At 37.5% G+C, this 26532-nt stretch overlaps 1 protein-coding gene across 8 annotated transcripts in view; it reads right to left on the reverse strand.

Moving 5' to 3' along the window:
• Nucleotides 1–26532, reverse strand: part of LOC120776380 — a 208437-nt gene that overhangs the window by 117162 nt on the left and 64743 nt on the right. For all 8 annotated transcript variants that reach the window (XM_040106990.1, XM_040106986.1, XM_040106989.1 and 5 more), the window contains exon 2: nucleotides 9646–10568. The gene's annotated coding sequence lies outside the window, so the exon portion shown is untranslated. The remainder of the gene's footprint in view (nucleotides 1–9645; nucleotides 10569–26532) is intronic.

Here is a 26532-nt window from a genome sequence, read left to right on the forward strand (position 1 = left end):
TATTTGATCGAAAACCTTAGCTCGTCATTTTCAGTGATAGTCAAGCGGCACTTCAGGTAATCCTTCCGTGGAAATCAAATAAACAATGGTACTAGAGAGCATCAATAATGCTAAACAGGGTTGTCACGAAAAATAACATTTCATTAGCATGGAAGCCTGCGCATAGAGGTATCAAGGGCAACTAATTCGCCGCTCAATTGGCGAAAGAGAATGCGGCGACCAAGCCGATGAGACCAGAGCCTTTCTTCGCTGCTAACATCCACACATTATGAGCCGTACTTCTGGAAGAGAAAAGGGCTTGTAGAAATCGCTACTGGCAACAAACGGCTGGACTTCGTCGTTTATGGGAGAATTCAATTCAAAATGGTTCACGCAACTAATTATTCTCGGAGGAAAAACTAAGGCAGCTAGTAGGATTTTATAGAGGTCGATGAAGGCTGAGGTGTCATCTGCACAGATTAGGATGTTGTTCTAAAGATCTGTGTCGGTTCTGTGACCCTCAGGCATAGACACCAGAGTACATTGCCTCTGTTACTCAGCAATCCCAAACAGCAGAAGTCAGGCTATAGGACAAATGAACCCGGTAAAATAACATATCAAAACCATTGATTCAAGAGCTTTACTAAGCCTCTTTGATTCTTCTTCTTCTTCTTAATTGGCGTAGAAACCGCTTACGCGATTATAGCCGAGTTAACAACAGCGCGCCAGTCGTTTCTTCTTTTCGCTACGTGGCGCCAATTGGATATTCCAAGCGAAGTCAGGTCCTTCTCCACTTGGTTCTTCCAACGGAGTGGAGGTCTTCCTCTTCCTCTGCTTCCCCCGGCGGGTACTGCGTCGAATGAGCCTCTTTGAATCAATGTGTTAAATTCGGTGCTATGATATCAGGGGAGCGCACCTTAGGTCGCAGTGCATTTCTCCACTTTCAATCGGAACAAATTTTATGCTGAGCAGAATATAGTTTACGGATTTCGTTATTTTGCAAGATTGGATTTGCGAAGTGCATTCCTGCATATATGAACCTCTGGAGTAGGGAAACATTTGGACCTGTTCAACCCACACTGGCTCTTACGTTTACGTAAAATTCGAAATACCAAGTGCAGCCCGTTCCTGATCTCTCCTACTGAGTGGAGGTCTTTCTCCTCTTCTGCTTCCTCTGGCGGGTACTGAATCGAAAACCTTCAAAGCTGGAGGGTTCTCTTCCATCCGGACAACATGACCTAGCCAGCGCAGCCGCTGTCTCTTGATTCGCTGAACTGAGTCAAAGTCCTCATCCATCTCGTACAGTTCATCGTTCCATCGACTGCGGTACTCGCCGTTGCCAATGCGCAAAGGATCATAAATCTTCCGCAAAACCTTTCTCTCGAACATTCCTAAGATCGACTCATAAGATGATGTCACTGTCCATGCCTCCGCATCATATAGCATGACGGGAATGATGAGTGACTTGTAGAGTTTGGTCCTTGTTCGTCGGAAGAGGACTTTACTTTTCAATTGTCTACTCAGTCCAAAGTAACACCTATTGGCAAGAGTGATTCGGTGTTACGTTTCAAGCCTGATATTATTGTTGGTGTTGATGCTGGTTCCAAGATAGACGAAATTATCTACGACTTTAAAGTTATAACTGTCAAAAGTGACGTGCGAGCCAAGTGCCGAATGCGATGACTGTTTGTTTGATGACAGGAAATATTTCTTCTTGTCCGGTTTCGGTTTCTAATCCAGTCAGTACAAAGCAGAACTAACGGCGCAGTTGTTGAAGCCAGTGATATCAACATTATCGGCTTACGCCAGCAGCTGTATACTCTTATAGAAGATTGTACCTTCTCTATTTAGCTCTGCAGCTTGTATTGTTTCCTTCAGCAATAGATTGAAGAAGTGAGACCCTTTGTCTGAAACTTCGTTTGGTATCGAACGGCTCGGAGAGGTCCTTCCCTATCCTGATGAAGCTTTTGGTGCCGCTCAGCGTCAGCTTATGTAGCCGTATTAGTTTTGCGGGAGTACCAAGTTCCAACAAAGCGGCATAGAGGCAGTTCCTTTTTGTGTTGTCGAAGGCGGCTGTGTCTAATTTCCTTTCACGGGACTTTTCTTAGATTTGACGCATGGTGAAAATGTGGTCAATAGCAGATTTTCCGGGTCTAAAGCGACACTGATAAGGTCGATTAAGACACTACTCTCGATAAGACCTTATTGCCATATTAAGGAGGCTTCTCTGATACCTCTTTTTTGCGACCCTTTTCCAAAAATTTCTTTTCAGTTCAAGTTTATTTTTGATTAGAAAAAAATACAAAAAACATCCCACAATACCATTATGAAACATAAAGTAACCCAAACGTCAGCTACAAACTCTTTTTGTCTTACAATCGCATTACCAAATCAATTTTAATTATAGCCCCATCAACGCTAATTATCCCAATTACAATTATTTCACAGCATTTTAATCATTTCCTGTCAGTTTCACCAACTCAAGTCAATTCAAGTAAAATTATTTGCGGCAAGATGTTGCCAATTTCTAGGACATCCTGTGGAATATTACAAATGACAGCGTCTCCATCAAAATAGTGCTACACAAGCTTAAAAAAACAATAAAAAATGGAGCAATTTAGTTTCATTTTACTATTTCTGCGCCGTGCCTGCCACTGCCTGCCGACACTTACACACACACACATACAGTTACAGGAACGTACACGCTATAAATATCTCAATCGTCATTCATCTTGGCCGGCTTAGCTTGACTGCTTCTTTGCATATTTTAGAATGACGCGAGCGCTGGCTTATTTTAGCGCAAGCCACTCCTCAGCTGTCATAAATACACACACACACATACACAAATACACACACAGAGCTAGTCATGTACACCAAATGCACCCCTTTGTTGAATTATATGCTGTGAAATGTAAGCCAAATGAATTGTACGTCAACTGCAGAGTACGCCAACAGCCGACAGCCGCAAGCCCACAGCTGCAGCGGCAGCAGCAACACTTTACCCAGTTTCCTAGAAATGGAGTAGCATGGCTGTTTTTGCATAAAAGACTTACTTGCATACTCTTAATTTGCCTACCCTTGCAACATGTTGCTAGAGAGTATAATAGTTTTGTTCACCTAACGGTTACACGTATCAGCTAAAACTAAGCGAGTTAGAAATAGGGTTATATTTATATAAATGATCAGGATGACGAGAAAAGTTAAAATCCGAATGACTGTCTGTCTGTCCGTTCGTGCGTTCATGCAAGCAGTAACTTGAGTAAAGATTGGGATATCCCTATGAAATGTTCCCTGGCAGAAAAAGAAGTCGTAGTTCGTGGATGGACGTAATCGAACCAGTGCCACGGCCAAAAAACGCTATAACGAAGCACAAAAATAAAATTAGGACTGTAATATGGCAGAGGATTGCAGTAGTAAGGGCACCTCTGGGCTGAAAATTTTGTAAAATTGAGCGTGGCCCCGCCCTCTAATAGGCTTAATGTACATATTTTCTAGAATTCGCTTAGGTAAGTATGAGAGGGCTTTAAGGGAGACGGTGTAAAAATTGAACGATGGGCTTGGCACCGCCCACTTTTAGGTAAAACAACACATCTCAGGACCTACTCGACTTTTTAACCAAATTTGGTACATAATTTTCTTCTGACAATCTTATTATTCAGTGTTCGAAAATGGGCGAAATCGGACTACAATCACACCTACTTCTCATATAACACCATTTTAAATTTCATTTGACTATTTCACCTTCCGGTACACAAATCAAGAAGAAACTAATATAACTTTTTACCCAAAATTATTCAAATCCAACAAAAACTGTTCAAGCCTCCAGATGCCGAATATTTGGACCCCAGTACCTTTAGCTGACTTTCTACCGCAAATATCGGTCAATTTGTGAGATATTTAATTCAGTACAAAATATTCGGTTGCAGACGAACTTATCCCTTCCTTACTTGTTTTATTTACTACTACTATTTCTACTTATTTGCTAATAGACTGTAAAATTAAGAGAGAGACTGCGAGAGAGAGGGGCTAACACTGGTGGCTTGCATTTAAATATACATACCTACATTATATATAGGCATGTTTTGGTCTATATAGTTTCAGTAAGGGCTATATTTTTCTCAGTAGCAACCGGATGATGAGTTTTTGATATAATTATTGGTTGTATGATAGCAGACAAGTTGGTAAAATCAAGTTATACATCCGTTATGACAGCAATGTTGTTATTGCTGTCAATTTGTTTTTGACGAGGGTTTTAGACATAGAACATTTTAGGACTGCGTAGAAACTCCATAGACGAATGGTATTCTTAAATCATAAAGACCCATATTATTTGACCCGACTCTCGAAATCCCAAATAAGTGTTTCACTCAAACCCACTTCAAAGTCTCTCATCATATTAATATACAGAAACCGATATTGTTAATATATAGGGTAGTTCTAAGTTCGTAAGAAGATTGGAAAAAATTTGCCTTCCCTTGAGGCTATGAGGTCCAAATTGTTTAGGAACGTACAAGGTTGACTAGAAAACTGGAACCGAGCCATAATATTGAACTTCAGGATATTATCAAGAAAGTAAAAAATAACTCGACAGCCAGAATAACTCTTGGAAACGCTTTTTAATTTTTTTTTAATATAACACGATCTAGGATAATAAAATAATTTAACTCAAACTATAAAGCAATCATTTCGAGTGAGAAAATGTAAACCATTTTCGTTATCCCAACCTATAGGTTAACTCATGATATAAAACAAGCGAGCTTTAGAGATTAACAAACCTATACAGAGAACTGGATCAGCCGTTAAAATTATCAAATGTTAGTGTTTAGAAACGCACAAAACTCTGTAGAAATTCTACTGATTATGGGCGAGGACCTAAACTGAACTTTCTATGACCATGCTATCGACTGCCACAGTCTATCTGTTCTTGAGACCCAGCATTCATTATTGTAATATTCGACTGAAAAGACCACGACGAACACGAAGTGAAGAAAATATAGCAGTCGCAGCTGAGAGTGTACACAAATATCATGGAAAGTCACTTCGGCGTCGTTCGCGTCAACTCGAACTTGGCGCATTTTACATCAAGATCTTAAACTGAAAGCGTACAAAATACAGATTGCAAGAACTGAAGCAGCTCGACCTTCCCAAGCGACATTGCTTCGCTCTATGGGCTCTTTAAAAGTTCGAAGAAAATCCTACGTTTTTCGAGCCAAATTTTGTTCAGCAATGAGACTCATTTCTGGCTCGGTGGGTTCATAAACAAGCAAACTTGCTGCATTTGGGACGAAGAACGAGATGAAGAGATTTTTGGTTTGGTGGAATCATCAGTTCATATTTCTTCAAAAATTATGCCGATGAGAACGATGAGAACTTAATCGTCAATGGCTGATAACCGACTACTTGATGCTCGAAATTGAAGCTTGTGATCTCGGCGATATTTGCTTTCAACAAAACGGTGCCACTTCCTGCACATCGCATCAATCAATATATGTGACCTGGTCTACGAAAAGGGAGCTAACGTGCGAAAACTAGTTTTCTGGGAAACAGCTGTTAAAAATAAACAACTCGTTTCGTCAGTTTCTCGTTATCTCATTAATTGTTCTCCTTTCCAGAGGCTTCAAGGACGTCCAATAAGTGTTGTTTTTGGTCGGAATATTATTATAGTTCATCGTGTAAGTTGCTAGTGTGGAATATTTAAAAAAGTAACACTGAAGAAGTGACGTTTACTCTAATACCGCGCAGCTGCTGTTGTCTTGTTTTCATTCGTCTCTCTTTCCGGAGCTTAGTTTCGGATATATCTAAAGTAGATATTGTGGCTTCATTGCCGAAAGATTTGCCATCGAAGAAACGGAAGGCAAAAACTAATGAAGATGTTCTCAAACCAGACGAGGAACCAGGTCCGTCTTCCTCAGGATCAACACGTAAAAAGATCTCAAGGAAAACGACAACAAAGAAAAATGCATAAACTACTCATCATTATTATTTTTGGCCCATAATACGTTTTTATAGTGTATAATCATGTCTTTATAGCTTATAATTCAAAGTATTTTGTTCATTACAAAAAAATTATATTTTTTCGTATTTTTACTCTTCTTTCTCTACATTTTTAGGGAATTTTCAAACAAGTTATGACTTTTTGGATTCTATCACGTGAAAAAGCATCTCATCTTCCATCCGAATCAACTAAAAAGTGAAAATTGATTTTTTGACACCTAAGCCCCCTTTCCTTAGACCAGGTCACATATGTATATATTGAGGGAAAACTTCGGTGAGCAGATAATTTCACGTCTTGGTCCGGTCAATTGGCCAACAATATCGTGTGATATCACACCATTAGACCTTTTTTCTGTGGGGATATGCAGTCTAGAGTCTATGCGGACAATCCCGCTTCAATTCAGGCTTTGGAGGAAAACATCACGGGTATCATTCGCCAGTTACCAGACGAAATGCTCGAACGAGTCATCGAAAATTGAACTCAACGCCGCGGCAAATATTTGAAAAAGATAATCTTCGAAAAATACATGACAAAGAAGTTTCTGTGTTTTTTTCTTTAAAAAAGTAGGGAACCTCGGAATGGATCACCCTTTAGCTTAGGTGCAGTACAATCAAAGTTGCATTGAACTTTCTGACGTCAAGAAATTTTTACTTATTATTACCTGCCCTATTTTTTTTCGATAAAAGGTACTAAGATGTGGTTTCTAATCAAAGTTTATAGCCCAAATAGTTTTTAAAGAAGGTTGACCCTAAGGCGCTTACAGAGGACTCAGTAAATTTCTGAAAAGAAATTCGTATGACTTGTTTGCCATAGATATACAATTAATTAAAACCCCGTTTGAACCACTCCCAGCTTCCATACATTAACAAGACCAAGAGCAAACTCCCTACAACTAACACACCCACATTGGAAATAAACTCGACTTAAAAGTCAATTGGGTGTAAACCCTAAATATTACTTAACAACTAACTGAAACTATAACTAAAAGCTTAACTTTTTTAGTGTTTATGGAGACTTAACCCCTTTGATACAAAATTATTTCCAACTCATAGCCAATGCAATGTTTCGAATGAACTCATATGGACTACTAAAAACTCCAATGATATCACTTGACTAGACAGAGTCAATGTACTATAAATAATTTATGTAATTCACCACTTTTGAAGGGTCCAGCGATAAGATACTGTTAACTGAAACTGTTAACTGCTAATCAATGCAGCTCTCACTTTCACTCGCGCATAAAGTGTTAAAAACAGCAAGCTACCAAACATGATATTCTTCAAAACAACAACAGCAACATTGGCATGGCAATTTCACCAACTCGCAACTTGCAACTTACAATTGCCCATTTACTTTTCTTCACATTTTATTACCCAATATTTGTTGCCACTTTGGAGTTGCAGCAAATTTTATTATTTGCCACATTCACTTTCGACAAAACTCTCACTACTTTTTACAATGGCATTTCTAAAGCAAAAAACGAATGTTGCATGCAACATAAATCGCTGTGATTGAAGGAAATCCCACAAATGATTTGCACAAATCGACAATAGGTGTTCCGCCGCTGATTGAGTTTTGAGTCTTTTGTGTTGGCCGTCATGTTATGGACCATCAATACACACGCGCCGATTTATTGCTGTTGCACACAAATATTTATTACACATAAATGCAGATGTGCAGCGGCGTTGCAAGTATGGTATGCGGCAGTCAACCGGATGAAGATTGTTGGGATAGTCAAAAAATAAACATTGATGGCAGCGTCATTAACATAAATGCCACATCAGTGATATTGCAGCAACATTAATCTGTGGCGTCATGCAACATTGATTTGTGACAGCCTGATGGCGCCGCCATATATTGAACTGCAATCGAGTTATTGTTGGGGAAATGGTAATGACGAAGGACAGGACTAAATTGGCTAGTGCCCTCACTTACTTACATATAAAGTATGCATGCATACAAATATTATACAATCGTGCCTGTCATACGACGAGCAGTCGACAAATTTGTAGGCATCCTCGAAAAGCGACTATTTGGTAGATAACCCGTAGGAAATTTGAGAAAATATTACAATAAGAGCAGTTAGACCTAGAAACCTGGGGTTCTGTCGCCTTTAATCTGGATCTTAGCAGTAAATTACCTAATGAAAGAACTCTAGGAACGAGGCCGTCGGGTAATAGCTTAGGCAGATGATGTTGCTTTGATGGTAAAAGAAAAATTCCTGGATATCGTCTAAGAGTTAAGACAAGGGTACCTCAGTGTGGTGGCTAACCGGGCGGAAAGGTTTTATTTACGAGGAGGTATAAAATCGAGGTAACCCTTCCCTCAGTGTGGGATTCTAATCTATCGTGGAATTCTAAAGTTGAGGAGAAGGTGAGAAATGCTCTGGGTGCCCTATATTTCTGTAAACGAGTGTTTCAAATGTTGCTATCGGACGCGGCCGGACATATTAAGGATCCGATATTCCGAAATCCTGTCGCACTTCGATTGCAACCCTGATAAATTGGACCACTGCACCGCGAAACCTACTCGTATCGACGTCTTTTCTGCGCAGATATCTGAATGGCTCGGAGTCACTGGAGAAGAGGCGCAGTGAGCTTTTTCACGGATGGACTCGGCCGGACATATTAAGGATCCGATACTCCGAAATCCTGTCGCACTTCGATTGCAACCCTGATAACTTGGACCGCTGCACAGCGAAACCTACTCGTATCGACGTCTTTTTTGCGCAGATATCTGGATGGCTCGGAGTCACTGGAGAAGAGGCGCAGTGAGCTTTTTCACGAATGGAACGAAACTCAAGGGGAAGGTTGGAGGGGAGCTCTAAATCAACTCCAGTTTCAGACTGCCAGACTACTATAGAGTCTTTAAAGCAGAAGTAGAAGCTATTAATGTAGCTGGAGATGTACTTCAACGAAGTGCGTCTTCTTTTAAGGAGGTATGCGTTCACTCCGGCAGCAGAGCTGCCTTACAGACCTTGAGCTGGCTGACAGTACATCAAGCTACTTACACATTCAACTTGGCTGGGTGCCTGGTCATAGCGGAATCTTCAAAAACTGTAAAATCGATGAGCTTGCTAGAAAGGGCTTACCCAAATGCCATTACGATGGCAACAAGTAGGCGTTCCGGTATCGTCGTGCATTCGAGTACTAAATCTATGGGCTACGCGCGAGCTCAACAAGGATTGGTCAGCAAATCAGCCCTTGGCGATTTGTGAGAGCCTTCTGACCCAGAGTGGAACGCAAAAGATACTGGGTAAGCTCTTAGCAAGGTTCACAATGCTGCAATGATATCCTAACACCATATTGATATTCACGCGGTGAGACTAAAGATTTTGGAGGGTCAAAGTTCTAGGGAGGACGATGAGCTGAACACCTAGACACTTTCTCGCACTATCCAGCATTCGCCAAACTAAGGTTGAAGCATCACGGTTATCACACTTTGCAGATAAGTAACGGTCATTTTGATCCATACTTGGCTGGGCATCACAACATGCAAGCGTCACTAGCAATCCAAATGGACCATTCGTGGTCTCACGAATATCAGCCTACATACCTAACCGAATGTAACAAATTCCTACAGGTATATATGTACATATGTATATATATTTATGTATGTATATCCAACACAACAACATGCCGTTGCCCACAAGTATCGATTGGAGGACTCACCTTAAAATAAAAATTTGCAAATTGCACAAATACTGTTGTGTTTCGTCTTTTTTCGTTTGGCTCCTGCTATGCTGCTTCCAGCTCTTTCGTGCGTCAGCGATGACAGTGGAGAAGTGTGAATGTCCCTTGGTTAGTTTGTTGGGTTTGTTGTTGCAGCAGCTAAATTTAGTTGCTTTTTGCGAGCAGCAACAGTTGTTTGTTCCGTTGATTGGTTAGTCTTTTGTTTTTGTTATTGTTATAGTTGTTTTTATTTGTTGCTGTTGTTGTCTTACGTACGTACACATGTGTGACGTTATAGCGAAGTCTTTATTTATTTTGCGTCTTTTGTTGTTGTTTTTGCTTTCATTCACCAAACTATTATGCCGCCTCCATTGAAGGCCACAACTGTGTGCTGCTGGCTGGTGGAATGACTTTTTGCATTTGCATTTGCACTTTATGTTTGGTCTGTGGCTTTCGTTGCCTGCTCGTCTCTTCTCGTTCGTTCCCTCGTACCTTTCACTCGTTCATTTATTGTTGTTTGGTTATTTCGTTATTCGTTGTTGTTGCTGCGTTTGTTGTTTATTATTATATTGTCGTTGCAGTTGCTGTTGTTGCCACTTAATTTGTTGCAACATGTTTGTTGCCACCACTATTCAGCGTTCAGTGCTGCTGTTGGCACTTCCTATTGTTCCGCCGCCTTCTGCGCGCTCGTCGTCCAGCTGCAGCTGTGCATTCATGCAGCAACGGTACACTGCCAACAGCACACCAACAATTGTTCGTTCCGCCGACTACTCACAAATGAATGAATTCGACGCTGCTGGCGGCTGGACTGTTGTTTGTTTACAAAATAAATTTAGTTTTCGTATGCAAAACGAGGCGAAAAAGTTCGTATTTTGCAATCGCTGCTATCGTTTGTGTTCGTTTGGTTTACAAAATGCTCGTCTCTGCAAAGGAAAGGAGGAACAAAAATATTTTAACGCTATTTGTGGCATTCATCGTGTGTTAGCAAAATAATGGATAAACTTTTTCAGATTTTTGAATATTAACTAATGTCTAAAACCCCTTTTTGAGTACCAAACTACTCTCAACAGTCGATTTACATATCTGCGGACTTTTGGCAAAACTTAACACTTGCATTTATCAAGTTTTTCTCTTTGACAGCGTTCAAATTAATTTATTAAGTAGTTCACGAGCCCCTACGACTAGAAGCAAGAGTTCAAGAAGCATAAATATTATATGGTAGAAAATTTTCTTCGAAATACGGACTGCAACAGGTAATGCCCAGGGAAATATATAATAAAGGGTGATCTATTTCGAGGTTCCCTACTTTCTTAAAGAAACAACACAAAAACTTCAAATTTAAGGGGAATGTTTATTATCATCCGGAAGAATATTCTTTGGCACTTATTGGACGCGGCTACGTCTGAGATGAAGTGTTCTTTCTATAAATTCATTGCTTGATGCGATGTGTGGGAATGACACCATATGGTTGAAACCAAAAAACCTCCTAGATCACGAGCTTCAATTTCAAGCATCAAATAGTCGGTTACCATGACGCGATGACGGTTGCCATTGACGGTTACGTTCTCACCGGCACCATTTTCGAAGAAATATGGACCGATGATTCCACCGACTTACAAACCACACCAAACCGTTGTTTTTCTGGATGAAATGGCAGCTCATGAATCTCTTCAGGTTGTACTTCGTCCCAAATGTGACAATTTTGCTTGTTTACATACCCATTGATTCAGAAATGGGCCTCATCGCTGAACAAAATTTCGCTCAAAACAGTCGAATATTCTTGCAATTTTTCAAGGGCCCATACAGCGTTGTCGCTTGGGAAGGTTGTATTTCAAAGTACTAAATTTACTGTAAACTGTAAAAAAAAACTATATTTTCGAATATGTTGTATGAGACTAAATATCAAGATTTTGATTTTTTTAAGACGATCTTAAAGAAACCTTTGACTGCTAAAGTCACGAGATTAAAGAAATGAGCCGAATTTACACGCTATAACTTTACTCAAAACTGGTTGCAAAACCAGGAGTGTGGAAAGAAAAATTTACTTTTTTTCTGGGTGTTAGACCAAACCAATATTTTTCGAGTTGTGTTTTTTCCATTTTGCGAAATTTGTTTTTTATTTTTGATTACAGTAAGTAAGTGCCTAAAAAAGAAATAAAATGGGCAATATTATTGCTTTCTCTCATTCAATGTTTAACAGTTTTCGTTGGAGTTTATATGACAGATGTTATAAGGTTTCAAACATGGATCAGTATTTTGGAAATATATGTATATACAATACAAATAATTTTCGAAATCGAATTCGAATCGAAGATACGACTTTAGTCGAACTACTATTTGGTAAGTTACTATTAATTATTTTTTCAAAAAGCTGAATTTCGAAGTAGTTTTTCGAAAAACGAAAAAAATACTTTTTTATTAAGTGATCGATCACTCGAAAAAATTTGTTTGACACAGTAAGTAAATTAGTAATAATTTCGTAGTAATTTCGAAGTAAAATTTTTCGATATCGAAAGGTAACTTCGAAAAACGAGAAAATTACTTTTTTAATAAGTGATCGATCACTCGAAAAATTTGTTTGACAAAATAAATAAATTCGTAACAATTTCGAAGTAAAATTTTTCGATATCGAAAGGTAACTTCGAAAAACGGGAAAATTACTTTTTTACTTAGTGATCGTTTACTCGAAATTTGTTTGTCACAATAAGTATTCAGTCGAGTGTTATACAGTGTAATTTTAGAATTACTGTGGTTTATCTTGAAATATTGTAAAAATTCCTCATGTTGTCAAATTAATAATTCCAGTACTTTGTACAAATTTGAAAAATTTTCCCACAATTACATACATAAATCAGCAAGTAAGAATTCTAAATGCTTTTCTAAACTTTCCCACAAATTAAATCAGCATATACATATAGTAAGTCCAAACATACATATGTACATACATACATACATATATGTCTACATGAGTATGTAATTCAGTCCATTGTTTTCAAATTGTACTTAATGGATTTTTACATTTAATAGCGTTTACAGTTACAATGATAAGTTCAATAGCCAGCGCTTCAAGCAGGGAGAGCGAGTTCATTAAAGAAAAACACGGCAATTCGTTTTGGATGCGAGAATTGGTCAGGAAAGAAAGTGAAAAAATGCTAAATGAAATGCCAGCGGATGAGAGTGAAGTTCATAAAAAAACTCAGTTTGAAATAAAAATTCACAACCACTTTGGGATTTCGTATGCGAATGGCGGCCGGAAGCAATTATACTTTCTTTTTTACTTGAGCAGCTGAATGCGGTGAATATCGAATAGCCACAAACATGATTTATTTTTATTATTATTATACCCTGCACAGGGTCAAGTTTGCCACGAAATGTGTGATACTCAACAGGAAACCTGAGAGGCGCTCTAAATTGTATTTATGCCATACACAACTCTCCCTCTGTTTATATGCGAACTAGTCCTTCGGTTTTTGAGATATCGACCAGATACTTTGCATACATCTTTTCTTCCTTAAAAAGCTGTTCACTAGTAGAAATTGGTGACATCGGAGCTATATAGCATATAGCTGTCATACAAACTGACCGATAAAAATCTAATCTTTGTATGGAAAACTTTTTTATTTGACAAGATATCAACACGAAATTTGGGATGGCTTATCGTCTTAGACAAAGATACAATATAAATGGAAATTATTTAGATCGGACCACTATAGCATATAGCGGCCATACAAACTGACCGATAAAATTAAGTCTTTGTATGGAAAACTTGTTTATTTAGCAAGATATCAACACGAAATTTGGGATGGCTTATCGTCTTAGACAAAGATACAATATAAATGGAAATTATTTAGATCGGACCACTATAGCATATAGCGGCCATACAAACTGACCGATAAAATTAAGTCTTTGTATGGAAAACTTGTTTATTTAGCAAGATATCAACACGAAATTCGGCATGACTTATTGCCTAAGACAAAGGTACAATATCCATGGAAATTGTTTAGATCGGACCACTATAGCATATAGCGGCCATACAAACTGACAGATAAAATTAAGTCTTTGTATGGAAAACTTGTTTATTTAGCAAGATATCAACACGAAATTTGGGATGGCTTATCATCTAAGACATAGGTACAATATACATGGAAATTGTTTAGATCGGAATACTACAGCATATAGCTGCCATACAAACTGAAAGCTCAAAATCCAGTAATCTTATGAAAACTCTTTTATTTGACGAGCTATCTTAACGAAATTTGGCAGGAATAATTATCGAAGGTGAAGCTACAATCTCCATAAATTCTGTTCCGATCAGAACACTATAGCATATAGCTGTCATACAAACTAATAGATCAAAAAGATCATTTTCCGCCCTTTTATGCTAAAAGAAATACGCCTGTAAAGGGTATTACAGTTTCGCCGTAACTTTTTTTGTTTTCGTAATTTATGCGCCCAATGAAGTTGAGAAAATAATAAATTAACAAAATATATGTAAGCAATTAAAATGACACACGAGCAACGCATGCCGGCCATCCGATGATTTTCAAGTGGGCAACTTGATTTTCTGAGTGAAATATTATTTCATTTATTTTTGTTTTTATTTTTGAGCGCACAAAGCGTTGAAAATTAAATAATCTGACAGCATAAAAATGCTAATTACAAGTGTAAATAAGCAAGCAAACGCTCCCAGGCGCATATATACATATATAATAGTATGTATGTATTTGAGATATGGCTTTGCATGTACGAGATGACAATCAGACCAGCAATATAACCTTCAAGAAAACGAAATGCAACCGAAGACAACAACTGCGCGACTATCAACAAGCAACACAATAATAATAACTGGATAAGTATGTGTTCGTGTTCGTGTGCGTGTGCTGGTGCACACAAGCAAGTAAATAACAATGAGATTTATTTAATTTTAATCTACAATTTGTGCTCGTTTCTATTACACAATAGTAGCTGCTGCTGTGTCGTATGGTGTAAGTGGCTGCAACGAGGTTGTTGCACGCACATAACAAGCAATATGCGGTTACAGCAACACACAAACACACATGCAGAGTGTGCACATATTTTATACACGAAATTCTCTTATTGTTGTTCAAATGCATAGAATCAGGTAAAATAGTAATAGCTGGCGAGTAACAAGTGTGACGAGTGCGAACATCAGCGCTGACTTGACTTGGAGTTTTTCGTTGCTGCCATTGATGCTCCGCAGATTTGTTGCACTTGCAAGCACATACCATATATGTATGTATGTATGTAGGCATATACTATACATGTACAATGCAAAATAAATAAGCACCAAATAATGCTAAAATGCCGGCGAATTAGATATACAATGATAGTTGAGCTAAATAGCAAACAACAGCAACAAAAGCAACTACAATGCAATATCCATGCATTTATATGTACATATGTACATACATATGTATTTGTATGTGTGTGCTATGCAATACCTTACGGATGGCAACGAATTTGGTAAAGCCGGTCAAATGTCTCCAATCGCAGCTAACACCAGCTATGCTTACAGAAATATGTATGAAGATAGTGTCTTTTTCCGAAGTTATAAAGTTATTATGCAGTCAAACTTATACTTACAATGCGCAAATACGGGAAAATTCGCAGAATATAAAGTTCTTATCTTATAAGTAATGCCTTTACACCTAGATACCTACATCATACATATGCACAGAATTATTCAGATTTCGGTTGAAGCATATTTCAAGATGCAAGGTTCGTCTAGTGTATATCTTCTGATCAAATTTGACGCGAACTGGTCCATTTAAACTTCGCCCGCAAACCGAATTAACGAATTAACAGCAGCAAAACCAACAAAATGCATTTTGTTTTTGGTAGGGGGAAGCATCGAAAGCCATAGTGCAGAACTTTAAACCGCTAAACCTAACCTACTCCCAACTCAAGACTCTCCCACCGAACCACCGTTTAACTATTACTTCATGGAAGCGACAGGACATTTAAGTCTCATCTATTGTGCGCACCTACGGACGCCTAATCTGTTGAAAATTTCTCATGAGAGTCAACCTTAAAACTACCACCGTGTGTGGTTTTCAGCTTTTTCATTGCATTTGAAAGGCGAGGGCAATGAAATAATACACCTTAAGAGTCTTCAACTCTGTACACGTCGGACAGTTCGGACTAATGTCATTGTGAAATCTTGAAAGGTAGCTTCTAAAGCACCTTTGTCCGTTAAGTATTTGTGTTAGATAGAAATTCAGGTCCCCATGCCGTCTGCCTAACCAGGAGTGGATGTCCGGTATAAGTCCGCTACTGCCTAATTTTGGTGCTCTTGTTCCTTTCCTTTGTCTTTGACGATACTATTTTAGGCGCTGATAGCAGAGTTCATCTCCCTGGATTTCAGAACCATTGGCGTAGACCATTTAAGCACTTATTTCATTTGTTTCTTAGGTCGACTAATCGTTTAGCCACTGTTACCACCATGAGATCGTCCGCATATGCTATTAGTTTCACGTCCGTTGGTTGCTGTCTGCTTAGCACCCCATCGTATATGAGGTTATATAATAATGGGCCTAATACTGAGATATATCACCATCTACACGCAGAACTTCCAAACTCGATTGTATTGAACACGAAAATGTGAAATCCTTTTTTACTTGGTTGCAGCAACAAGAGAAGACATCATTAACCGTATAAACAAATCCAAGCAAGCCTTCGCCGTCCTTCAAAGCGTTCTGTAGCTCCTCGAACATTACGCGGCGTACCAAACTAAAAATACTGAACTCTAATGTTAAGTTCATGAAATTGCATACAAACTGATCCAACCACTCAACTCGTCCGACATACAAAAGCTGCAAGTTTTCACAAGCCTCCGCAATATTTGCCGCATTTTCAGGCATTTGATTTTCTCTAACACGGTCTTACGGCCACACAAATCTAAATACACCTGTGGACCGTAATTCTTAAAAGAAACTGGGGTTGCTCGGGCATGTTCTGAGGTGAGATCACACACAAGCCGGACCGCTATCAACTGGAATCCACAGCATGTAATCGAAGCAAATGCATACGCCCTCTTAACTGGAGACTATATTTGGAGGAAGATATTGTCTAAAGTCCACAAAAGTAGAAGTCCAATCAAGAGGCTAGCACAAGATAGAGGTCATTGAAAACTTCCTTCATGCGAGTCGTCCACAGGCCTCTATTCATGACGATAGTGGGCTTGCGGAGCTCAACGGAAACCAAACCATCTAGTAGTGAAACGCACCTTTTAAGTACTCGTTTACATTCTGAAACTAGTGAAACTTAAGTACCTGATTTAGCACGCTCATCAGGCTTGCAGTTTCTTGTAATTCCGCTGTGGCCATGCGTTCAAACTTATCCTGAATCCTGAAGTAACTACAGTAGAGCATAGACATACCACATCAGTCTCAAGCATAGATCAGCGAGCTCAAGGCTAATTTCGCCGCTTTGCGATGAGTCTTCTGCTTAGTAGACGCTTCGCTCTGTGGGCTTTTGAAAAATTCCAAGAAGACGTTCCGACGTTTTCGAAACAAATTTGGTTCAGCGATGAGACAAAATTGCCGCATATGGATCGAAGAACAACCTGAAGCGATTCAAGACCTGCCATTTCATCTGGTGAGAAAGTAACCGTCAATGGCGACCGTTATTGCACCATGATCACCGACTATTTGATGACTAAAATTGAAGCTTGTGATCTCGGCGACATTTGGTTTCAACAAGACGGCGGCACTTCCCACACATGGCGTCAATCAACGGATTTATTGACTGAACACTTCGGTGAGTAGATAATTTCACGTTTTGGGCCGATCGATTAGCCCCCAAGATCGTGTAATATCGCACCGTTAGAGTTTTTCCTGTGGGGATATTTACAGTCTAAAGTCTATGCGGAGCAAAATATTACGTGTGTCATTCGCCAGTTACCAGTCGAAACGCTCGAACAAGTCATCGAAAATTGGACTCAACAGATGGACCATGTGAGACGAGCGCGGCAAAAATATAAAAGAAATAATTTTCAAAAAAAAAAATAAATGCCAAATAATGTTCTATCGAATGATATTAAACATTAACCATTAAGTTAGAAGATTCTGTGTACTTTCTTTAAAAAAGTAGGGATCCTCGAAATGGATTACCCTTTATTTGCATACTCTTTGATCTCTCACGTCTTTGTCTAACGCCTAAATATCCAGCACGACGGTTTCATAAGACATACGCTGAGAAAAGTGGTGAATATTGAACCGACAGAGTGGCCAGAGAAGATGCTATGACCAATACTCTCTTCAAACACAAAGTGGCATACAATTGAAGAACTAATGAAGCCAATATATCAACTTTTAATTAAATTAAAAATCTATACCGCTAAAACACACCTCAACGTGGTCAAGGCTACTCCCGCGCTATTACAGCGACCCATCCCACATCCAGTGACCCTGCGCAGCAAGAAAGTTTCGAGCGAAATGTGTCAAGGCTGCATATGTATGCAGGTAAATGCAACAAAATATTTTATTGTTGTGCTTAACACAACGCGATAATGCAACATTGTATGTATGTACGACGTGCATATATATAATTAAAAGCGCACAGCTCTTAAAGGTGAGGTGGTGAACGGAAAATTGCATTGTGACACATTGGATACGACAATAAAAAAGCATAAACGATTATTTACTAAACTCGCTAAGCTGATTAGATTACACGCTCATAATAAATAAATTACCAGGCAAACGGTAAGCTGAGAATGAGGACATTATACGCCAACTTTACACAAACAATAGGCGACATAAATACATATACCAACAACCATCTATACAAATGTGTGCAGGCGACTAGAAGCCAAGAATTGTATAGCGAATCTTGGACGCGTTAACATTTCTTATTACATTTCTACAATTAACATACATACACCTGTATATACATACTAATGTATGTACATGTATGCACGCAGGTATGTGTGTTCGAATCGGCATAAGCGAGTATTTATGCCTGCAACGGCCTTGTCATGTAATAAATGCGAACGCGTACCGGATGCGCCCGACTGGCCTGACAGCTGACGCCGTAAGCGTGTGGCATGTGGCATTTTAATAGCCCAGCACAATGCATAAAGTGGCATATTGACCACTGGCTATTTGTTATATGTAAGCATTGTTTTTTACTATCACTTGTGGCTTTGTACAAGCATAAATAATATCGAAAGACGTAGAAACCGTTAATGGCGCACGCAGTTAGTTGACTGCTTTCATTTATGGAGAAAAGTGTGAGTTTCCTATTGATTTTGTCATTTGCCATTGTTATTAAGAGGACTCGATACGCACAAAGGTAGTGGATAAGCGGAGTGTTAGACGGCTGGGAGTCCTTGAAGATAGTAAAAAGAAAAGAAAAGAAGACAAACGGAAAATTTACAAGTGGAAAATTTATGAAGAAGTAAAGCACATAAGTAAAAGACAATATTAAGATAGTAAACAAGATAATGTGATGATACAAAAAAGAAGAAAAAAACCAATAGCTACAATACCCTTCGCAGGTGTAATTCTATAGCATAAAGTGTATAAAAAGATATCTACATTGCTTTTGATAAATCTGTTTGTATGGCAGATATATGCTATAGTGGACGATAACGGCGGTTCTGACAAATAAGTGGCCGTTTGGGAGAAAAGGTCGTATGCGGAATTTCAGATCGATATCTCACACAAACAGAGGTACCAAAATAATAATAATAAAATATGATAAATTAAAAAAATATATAAAAAAAAAAAAAAAAAAAATTAAAAAAATTTTTTTTAAATATAAAAAAATATTAAAAATAAAATAAAAACAAAAACAATAAAAAAAATAAAAAAATAAAAAACAATAAAAAAATAAAAATTAAAAAAAAAAAAAAAAAAAATAAAAAAATAAAAAATATTAAAAATAAAAATAAAAAACAATAAAAATAAAAAAAATAAAAATAAAAAACAATAAAAAAAATATAAAAAATAAAGAATATAAAAGTAAGAAAAAATATAAAATATATCACGTAAATATTCTTCACAAAAAAGTTTTATTTCCATCGTCTAGTTTGTATGGCAGCTAATGTTATAGTGGTCCGACCGAAACGATGTCTTCGGAAATAGCACCGTTGTCTGAGACAATACTCCCTGCCAAATTTTTTTAAGATAACTTGTCAAATTAAAAAGTTTTCTTTACAAGAACTGCATTTTGATTGCTCAGGGTGTATGACAGCTGCTATATGCTATAGTGATCCGATGTCGACGGTGCCTACAAATGAGCAGCCTCTTGGGGAGAACAGAACGCGTGCAAAATTTTAGATCGGTATATCAAAAAACGCAGGACTAGGAGGAGGGAGCCATATGTAGAAGTGCGGAAAATTCTTTCCGCGCCACTCACTCGGAAGTAGCCAGAAACAGTTATTTTACACATGGCTCACGCAGTTCACAACTTCCAGCCTTAAACCAAGTATTTTCTGGATAGCCAAAAAAACGTTTGTAGGCGCTTTAAAGTGAGAAAGCGAAACATCCCTCCCCAGGGTTGTGCGCTGGTTTTGGGACCCCACGGGAAACGCGCCCAAGGAAAAGACGAAAACAAACAGAAGATGACGACCATGGCAAACGCATTAAAGATTACGATTTAAGGGCACGCACCTAGAATGTTCGGTCCCTTAATAGGGAAGATGTCGCTAGCCAGCTGGTTGATGTCCTCGTAAAACTAAAGGCTGATATCACCACCGTCCAAGAAGTGTGATGGACGGGACAAGGACCGAAACGAATAGGTCCTTGTGGAATTTACTACAGTAGTCCTATAAAGGAGTGCAAAATCGTTGTGGGAGAGAGGCTCCGTCGTTAAGTCCTGGCATTCACCCCGGTGGATGAATGTCTAGCCACAATCCGACGGAAGAGAAGGACGATGTGACCAAAGATGCCTTCTATGAGCGCTGGGAGCTCACCTAAGAGAGCTGCCCCCGCCACGATGTCAAAATCGTGCTTGGCGACTTTAACGCCACGGTGGGCAAAGAAGGTATCTTTGGCACTAGAGTCGGTAAATTCAGCCTCCACGACGAAACATTCCCAAATGGGTTGAGGCTGATCGACTTTGCCGGGGCTCGAAATATGGCTATCTGTAGCATTAGATTCCAGCATAGAAAAATTCAACAAGCTACCTGTCTGTCTCCGTTTCGAAAAGCCACCAACCAAATCGATAATGTTGTGATAGACGGAAAACACGTCTCCATTGTTTTAGATGTGTTTATGCTCCGAGGTCCTAGCATTGACTCAGACCACTATCTTATTGTAGCGAAGATACGCACCCGCCTCTGTGCAGTAAAAAACACACAAGGCAGGTTCGACATTGAAAAGCTGCAATCACAACAGACAGCCGAACTATTATCTGCTAGACTTCCACTCTCTCTCTGTGAGAGCACTAATCATCCATATATGTAAGGGAACTGTGAGACGACATTTCAAGCTTTTTACGTACTGCTGCAAAACGAAACCATTGGTTTGCGGAAAATGCAAAAGAACTGCTGGTACGACGAGGAGTGCCGTGCCGCAGCGGAGAGAAAACAGACCGCCCACCTCCTAACGTTACAATTGACCGCAACATGTGCGAGATGGGATAGATACCGAGAGTTGAAGAGGGAAGCGAGACGTACATATTTGCAGACAAAAAGAGAGAGGCCAAAAATGCGTGAGTATGAAGAGCTTGACAAGCTGGCCGACAGTGGTAATGCTCGAAAAGATGCGGCGACTAACAGAAGGTTTCAATACCGGAGCATACTCTTGTAAAACCCCCAGAGGTGATCTAGGAACACTTCTCTAGCCTGCTGAATGACAGTGAAAGCATAACACCTGGAAATGGTGAACCCGTTTACACAATCGATGACGATGGAGCAGGTGTTCTATTGATCCAGAATGAAGAAGTTCGAATGGCATTTACCCGTCTGAAGAAAAAAAAATTACAAAAAAAAAAAATTAAAAAAAAAAAAATTAAAAAAAATAAATAAATAATTAAAAAAAATAAAAAAATTAAAAAAAAAAAAATTAATTAAAAAAATTAATTAAAAAAAAATTAATTAATTAAAAAAATTAATTAATTAAAAAAATTAATTAATTAAAAAAAAATTAATTAAAAGAAAAAAATAATAAATTAAAGAGAAAAAATAATTTAAAAAAATTAATAATTGGAAAAAATTAACACAATAAAAAATTAAAAACAAAAAAATTAAAAAACCTTAAAAGAATAATACTCTGGAAAAGATATTAAAAAGAGCTCTAAATAAGATCCGCATTAATTAAAATGTTTTTATTATTATTTTGACCACTTTTCTGTCATTACATTAAATGATACTTCAACCAACCATACATACATACATACATAAATTCATACATGCTAATTTCTCTATTTTTGCATTTTTTCTTTCTTTTCTTGCAATTAAGCATATACATACATTCATAAGTGTATATGTATCTAGGTATGTATGTATGTATATTTGTACTCGCATACCATATGTAGCATGCAGCGAGGTGTTAACTGTTAATCTTAACCTACATTTACGCTCGATTTAAGCGATTATAGAAATAGCAACAATGAGTTAAATAATAATGACAACAACAACAATAATAACAAATACGTCTACGCCATCCAAAGTCATTAATTATACTCGCTACCGACAAGACAAGCAGCTGAAATGGCAAAGACATGCGAGCGAGTGGCAAACGACAGCGTCCCGGGCATGCAGCGCACGAAAATGTAAACAACGCAAAATTTATAATTAAAGCAGCAATTAATTAATGTGCAATAGCGCCAAGAAACTAAAACATGCTGGTGCACATACATATGTACATGCACATATACATACATACATCTTTATGGTGTTCATATAGCAAAATTGAGGAAAAAAATCAAGCAAAAAAATGTGTGAAAAAAATATACAAAAATGCAAAACAAAAAATTAGGAAATAAATTTAGAAAAATTAACAAAAATAAGTAAAATTAAAAATAAAAAATTTTTAATATTAAAAAAAATCTAAAAATTTTAATATTAATAAAAAAATGAAGTATTAATATTAATTACAAAATTAAATTCATTAATTAAAAAATTATTAAATTTAAAAAAATTGTAATATTAAAAAAAAATTAAGTACTAATATTAATTAAAAAATTAAATTAATTAATTAAAAAATTAAATATTAAGAGAATTAAAAATTTAATATTAATAAAAAAAATAAACATTAAGTTTTAATATTAATTCAAAAATTAAAAATTTAATTAATTAATTAAAAAAATTCACAAATTAACAACAAACAATAATTAAAATATGTAAACTGAAAAATTCACCGAGGCGATAATACAAAAAATGTTGACACGCAAACACAAAGGCGTTTATGCAATTAACCACAAAACGGGATTAAGAGATTTGGCGTGGTAAGCCTCATGGTGGGAAAAAATTAAAAAAAAAAAAGTTTTACAAATGTAAATTCTGCTATTATGCTAAAAATGTAGCTTTATCCAACAAATATATGCCATAAATTCGCGGAACTCGTAATCACGCCTTAAAGTATGCTAACTATAGAAAGTAGGTTATTTGCCATAGATAAGCCGCCTTTGTATGGAAAACTGTAATTCATAAAAATATTATAAATTCTCATTGACAGTCAATTAGCAGAGCTGCACTACATACATACATACATATGTATATACTTGCCTTCAGGCAGTCTAGCAAATAGTCCAAGTAGCTTTTTCGCACTTCAGCACATATTATCGCGTGCCTTACAAGCTTACATACATACATACATATGTACTTGCACAGCGCTCGCTAACTGTTAGCAAAGCAAAATGTACATATAAGTGCAACGTTTATACGCATAATTTAATAAATTGTATTATTACGCTTATTAAGGCGCATGCTCAGTTGGTGTATCGACAGGCTTTCGCCTTTGTTGTCGTGACTCTGGTAACAGTAACTAATTGAGTGCGCTTTCATGTGTGTATATATGTGTGTATATGTGCGTGTGTGTGTTTGGAAGCAGCTGACCAACTAAGCGGCAAATAACTTGGCTAAGCAAGAAAAACAGTTAGCAAACCATTATGTTATTGTAACGTTGCAATAATCTATGAGTACATTAAGTGCTGCTAAGCCCACATATGCGCACGTAATTTAAAATGCTTGTAGGAAAATTAATTAATATAAATTTGGTTTTATGATGATTTTTTTTTTTAATTCTTACAAAATTGTTATCTTCCAAATGTTAGGTTATTATAATACTAATATTCCAAATGATCAAATTTGACTCGGACTGGACCATTTTTTGAGTTTGCTTGCAACTTAACGTTTCCAATGAAATCTCGGTTTCGGAATATTTTACAAGTCTACTTTGATCTATATGATCAAATTTGACTCGGACTGGACCATTTTTTGAGTTTCCTTGAAATTGAATGTTTCCAATGAAATCTCGCTTTCGGAATATTTTACAACTCTACTTTGATCTATATGATCAAATTTGACTCAGATTAGACCATTTTTTAAATCTGTTGGTGTTTTTAATAGAATCTCGGATTCGGAATATTTTGCAAATCTACTTCGATCTACATGATCAAATTTGACTCGGACTGGACCATTTTTTAAGTTTACTTGAAATTTTATGTTTCCAGTGGAATCTCGGATTCGGAATATTTTGCAAGTTTACTTTGTCACGAATACAAGTATTTCACTGGTACCAAAGCCTTCAGTGAAGATCGTGAAGTCATTGAAAATTTATCTCATGCGAGTTGTGCATCCACCTCTGTTAATGAGAATTACGCCGGTAAAGTGAAAGAAGCAGTGCTTGAAAGTATTCGTATTGGCACCAGAAAAATAGCAGAAGATCCTAACAACTAAACGAAGTCGAAAAGAATCCTTTGAAAACTTAGCTGAGGAACCCACATTCATCACACGCCTACAAATAAGATATCGAAATTGACCAATTTACTAACGAATGGCGCTTCAAAAATTAACCAAAACGGCGAAAACTAAAATTCGCCGTATGCACTGAAGGCCATCACAGCCAAGGCTTGTAACAAATATATGGAAAGTTAGATTAAGCGTTGGCTTGTTTGTAGTGGTAGGAATCTATTTTCAAGGCGATAAGAAATATTTGTATTGAAATCTGTGCTATTTATTTTTATCAGTCTGGGTCAAATTTGACCGGATGGTAATATAAATCCAGGCACCTTGTTTTTTATTTCTAAACTGCGATAAAGTTCTTACTGTGAACTTTGTACGATTTGATGAAGTGTAATTAATGGGTGATCCAGGTAGAGGTACTTTTTTCAATATCCTTTATTTGACAGGTTTTGACAGACAGATCACGCGTGAGTCGTGTCAAGTTGTCATCTTATTCTTGTTCAATATTGTTTGGCATTCCATCATATGTACGTACATACATACGTCTGAATAACGCTCAACTTTATTACGAAAATTCAAATTCTGTAAAAAATGTGTTTCGCGTGCTTCGTTCAACTTATGGTCAACATAATCCGCCTACCGAGCATACTATTCGCAACACCATCACCCATCTTGGGACTCAGTATTCATTATTGGATAATATTCAACCGAATAGACCACGTCCAGCACGCAGTGAAGAAAATATAGCAGTCTTAGTTGAGAGTGTACACGAACACCGTGGAATGTCGTTTCGGCGCCGTTCGCAGCAACTTGGACTGGCATATGGAACGACTTGGCGCATTTTACTTCGAGATTTTAAATTTAAAGCGTACAAAATACAGCTTGTGCAACAATTGAAGCCGCTCGACCGTCTCAAGCCACATCGCTTAGCTCTATGAGATCTTGATAAGATCTGATGTTTCCGCGCCAAATTTTGTACAGCGATGAGTTCCATTTCTGTCTCGATGGGTATGTAAACAAACAAAATTGTCGCATTTGGGACGAAGAGCAACCTGAAGAGTTTCAAGAGCTGCCATTTCATCCAGAAAAAAACAACGGTTTTGTCTGGTTTGTGTGAGGTGGAATCATCGGTCCATATTTGTTGAAAAATAATGCCGGTGAGAACGTAACTATCAATGGCGGCCATTTGGAGGACGCTTCGGTATATAATTTCACGTTTTCGGCCGGTCGATTGAGGGTGGGGAACCTCGAAATGGATCACCATTTACAATATCTAATTGAAATTAAATGCTTAGCCTTCCCCATCCCGTCAAATAACGCATTTTACGATTTTCATTCGAAAGTTCTTGCTCTGTAAATGAAATATTATTAAATATAGTAATACCAAAAATCGACCGATTTTTCCTTTGAGCTTTCAAAACTAATTTTCTTTGACTTTGCTATAATTAACCGAGCATTTTTTATTTTTATTTTATTTTTTTTATTTCACACTTTCTATGTTTTATCAATAATTTATTACGCATAGAATAATTATCTCCGATTCCTCAGACCCTATCAGGAATCCACGAACTCTCTTCTGTTGAACTCACCTAGATAATTTTGTTTTTGCTTTCACACACAAATTTTTTCAACGAGAGACGAGAGCTCAAACATATAAAAAGAGAAGTGGCAAATCGAAAGCGCTATGCTTTGTGATGTTTATGCTCCAATTCTTTCATATTGGAATATTTTTATACATTCTACACAATTTTTGCATTTTCAATTTCACTATTTTTTATATCTTAAGTTTCAGAAAAGACTTTATAATTCAATTTTTATTTATTTATTTTTATTACCAAAATCGATAATGAATTTCTCGCTGGCTACGAACTTTCCCACACTTCTCCAAGCACATTTAATCCGCCTCGTATATTTTGTAAACATACAAGTATGGCAAGCTTATTTGTGTTATTCATTCTTTATTTATGATGTTCCCGCTTGGTTGGCTGGCTGGCCGCTTGACCAAGTCAAACGGC

This window comes from Bactrocera tryoni, chromosome 5 (assembly GCF_016617805.1).
Source record: "Bactrocera tryoni isolate S06 chromosome 5, CSIRO_BtryS06_freeze2, whole genome shotgun sequence".
Lineage (NCBI taxonomy): Eukaryota > Metazoa > Arthropoda > Insecta > Diptera > Tephritidae > Bactrocera > Bactrocera tryoni.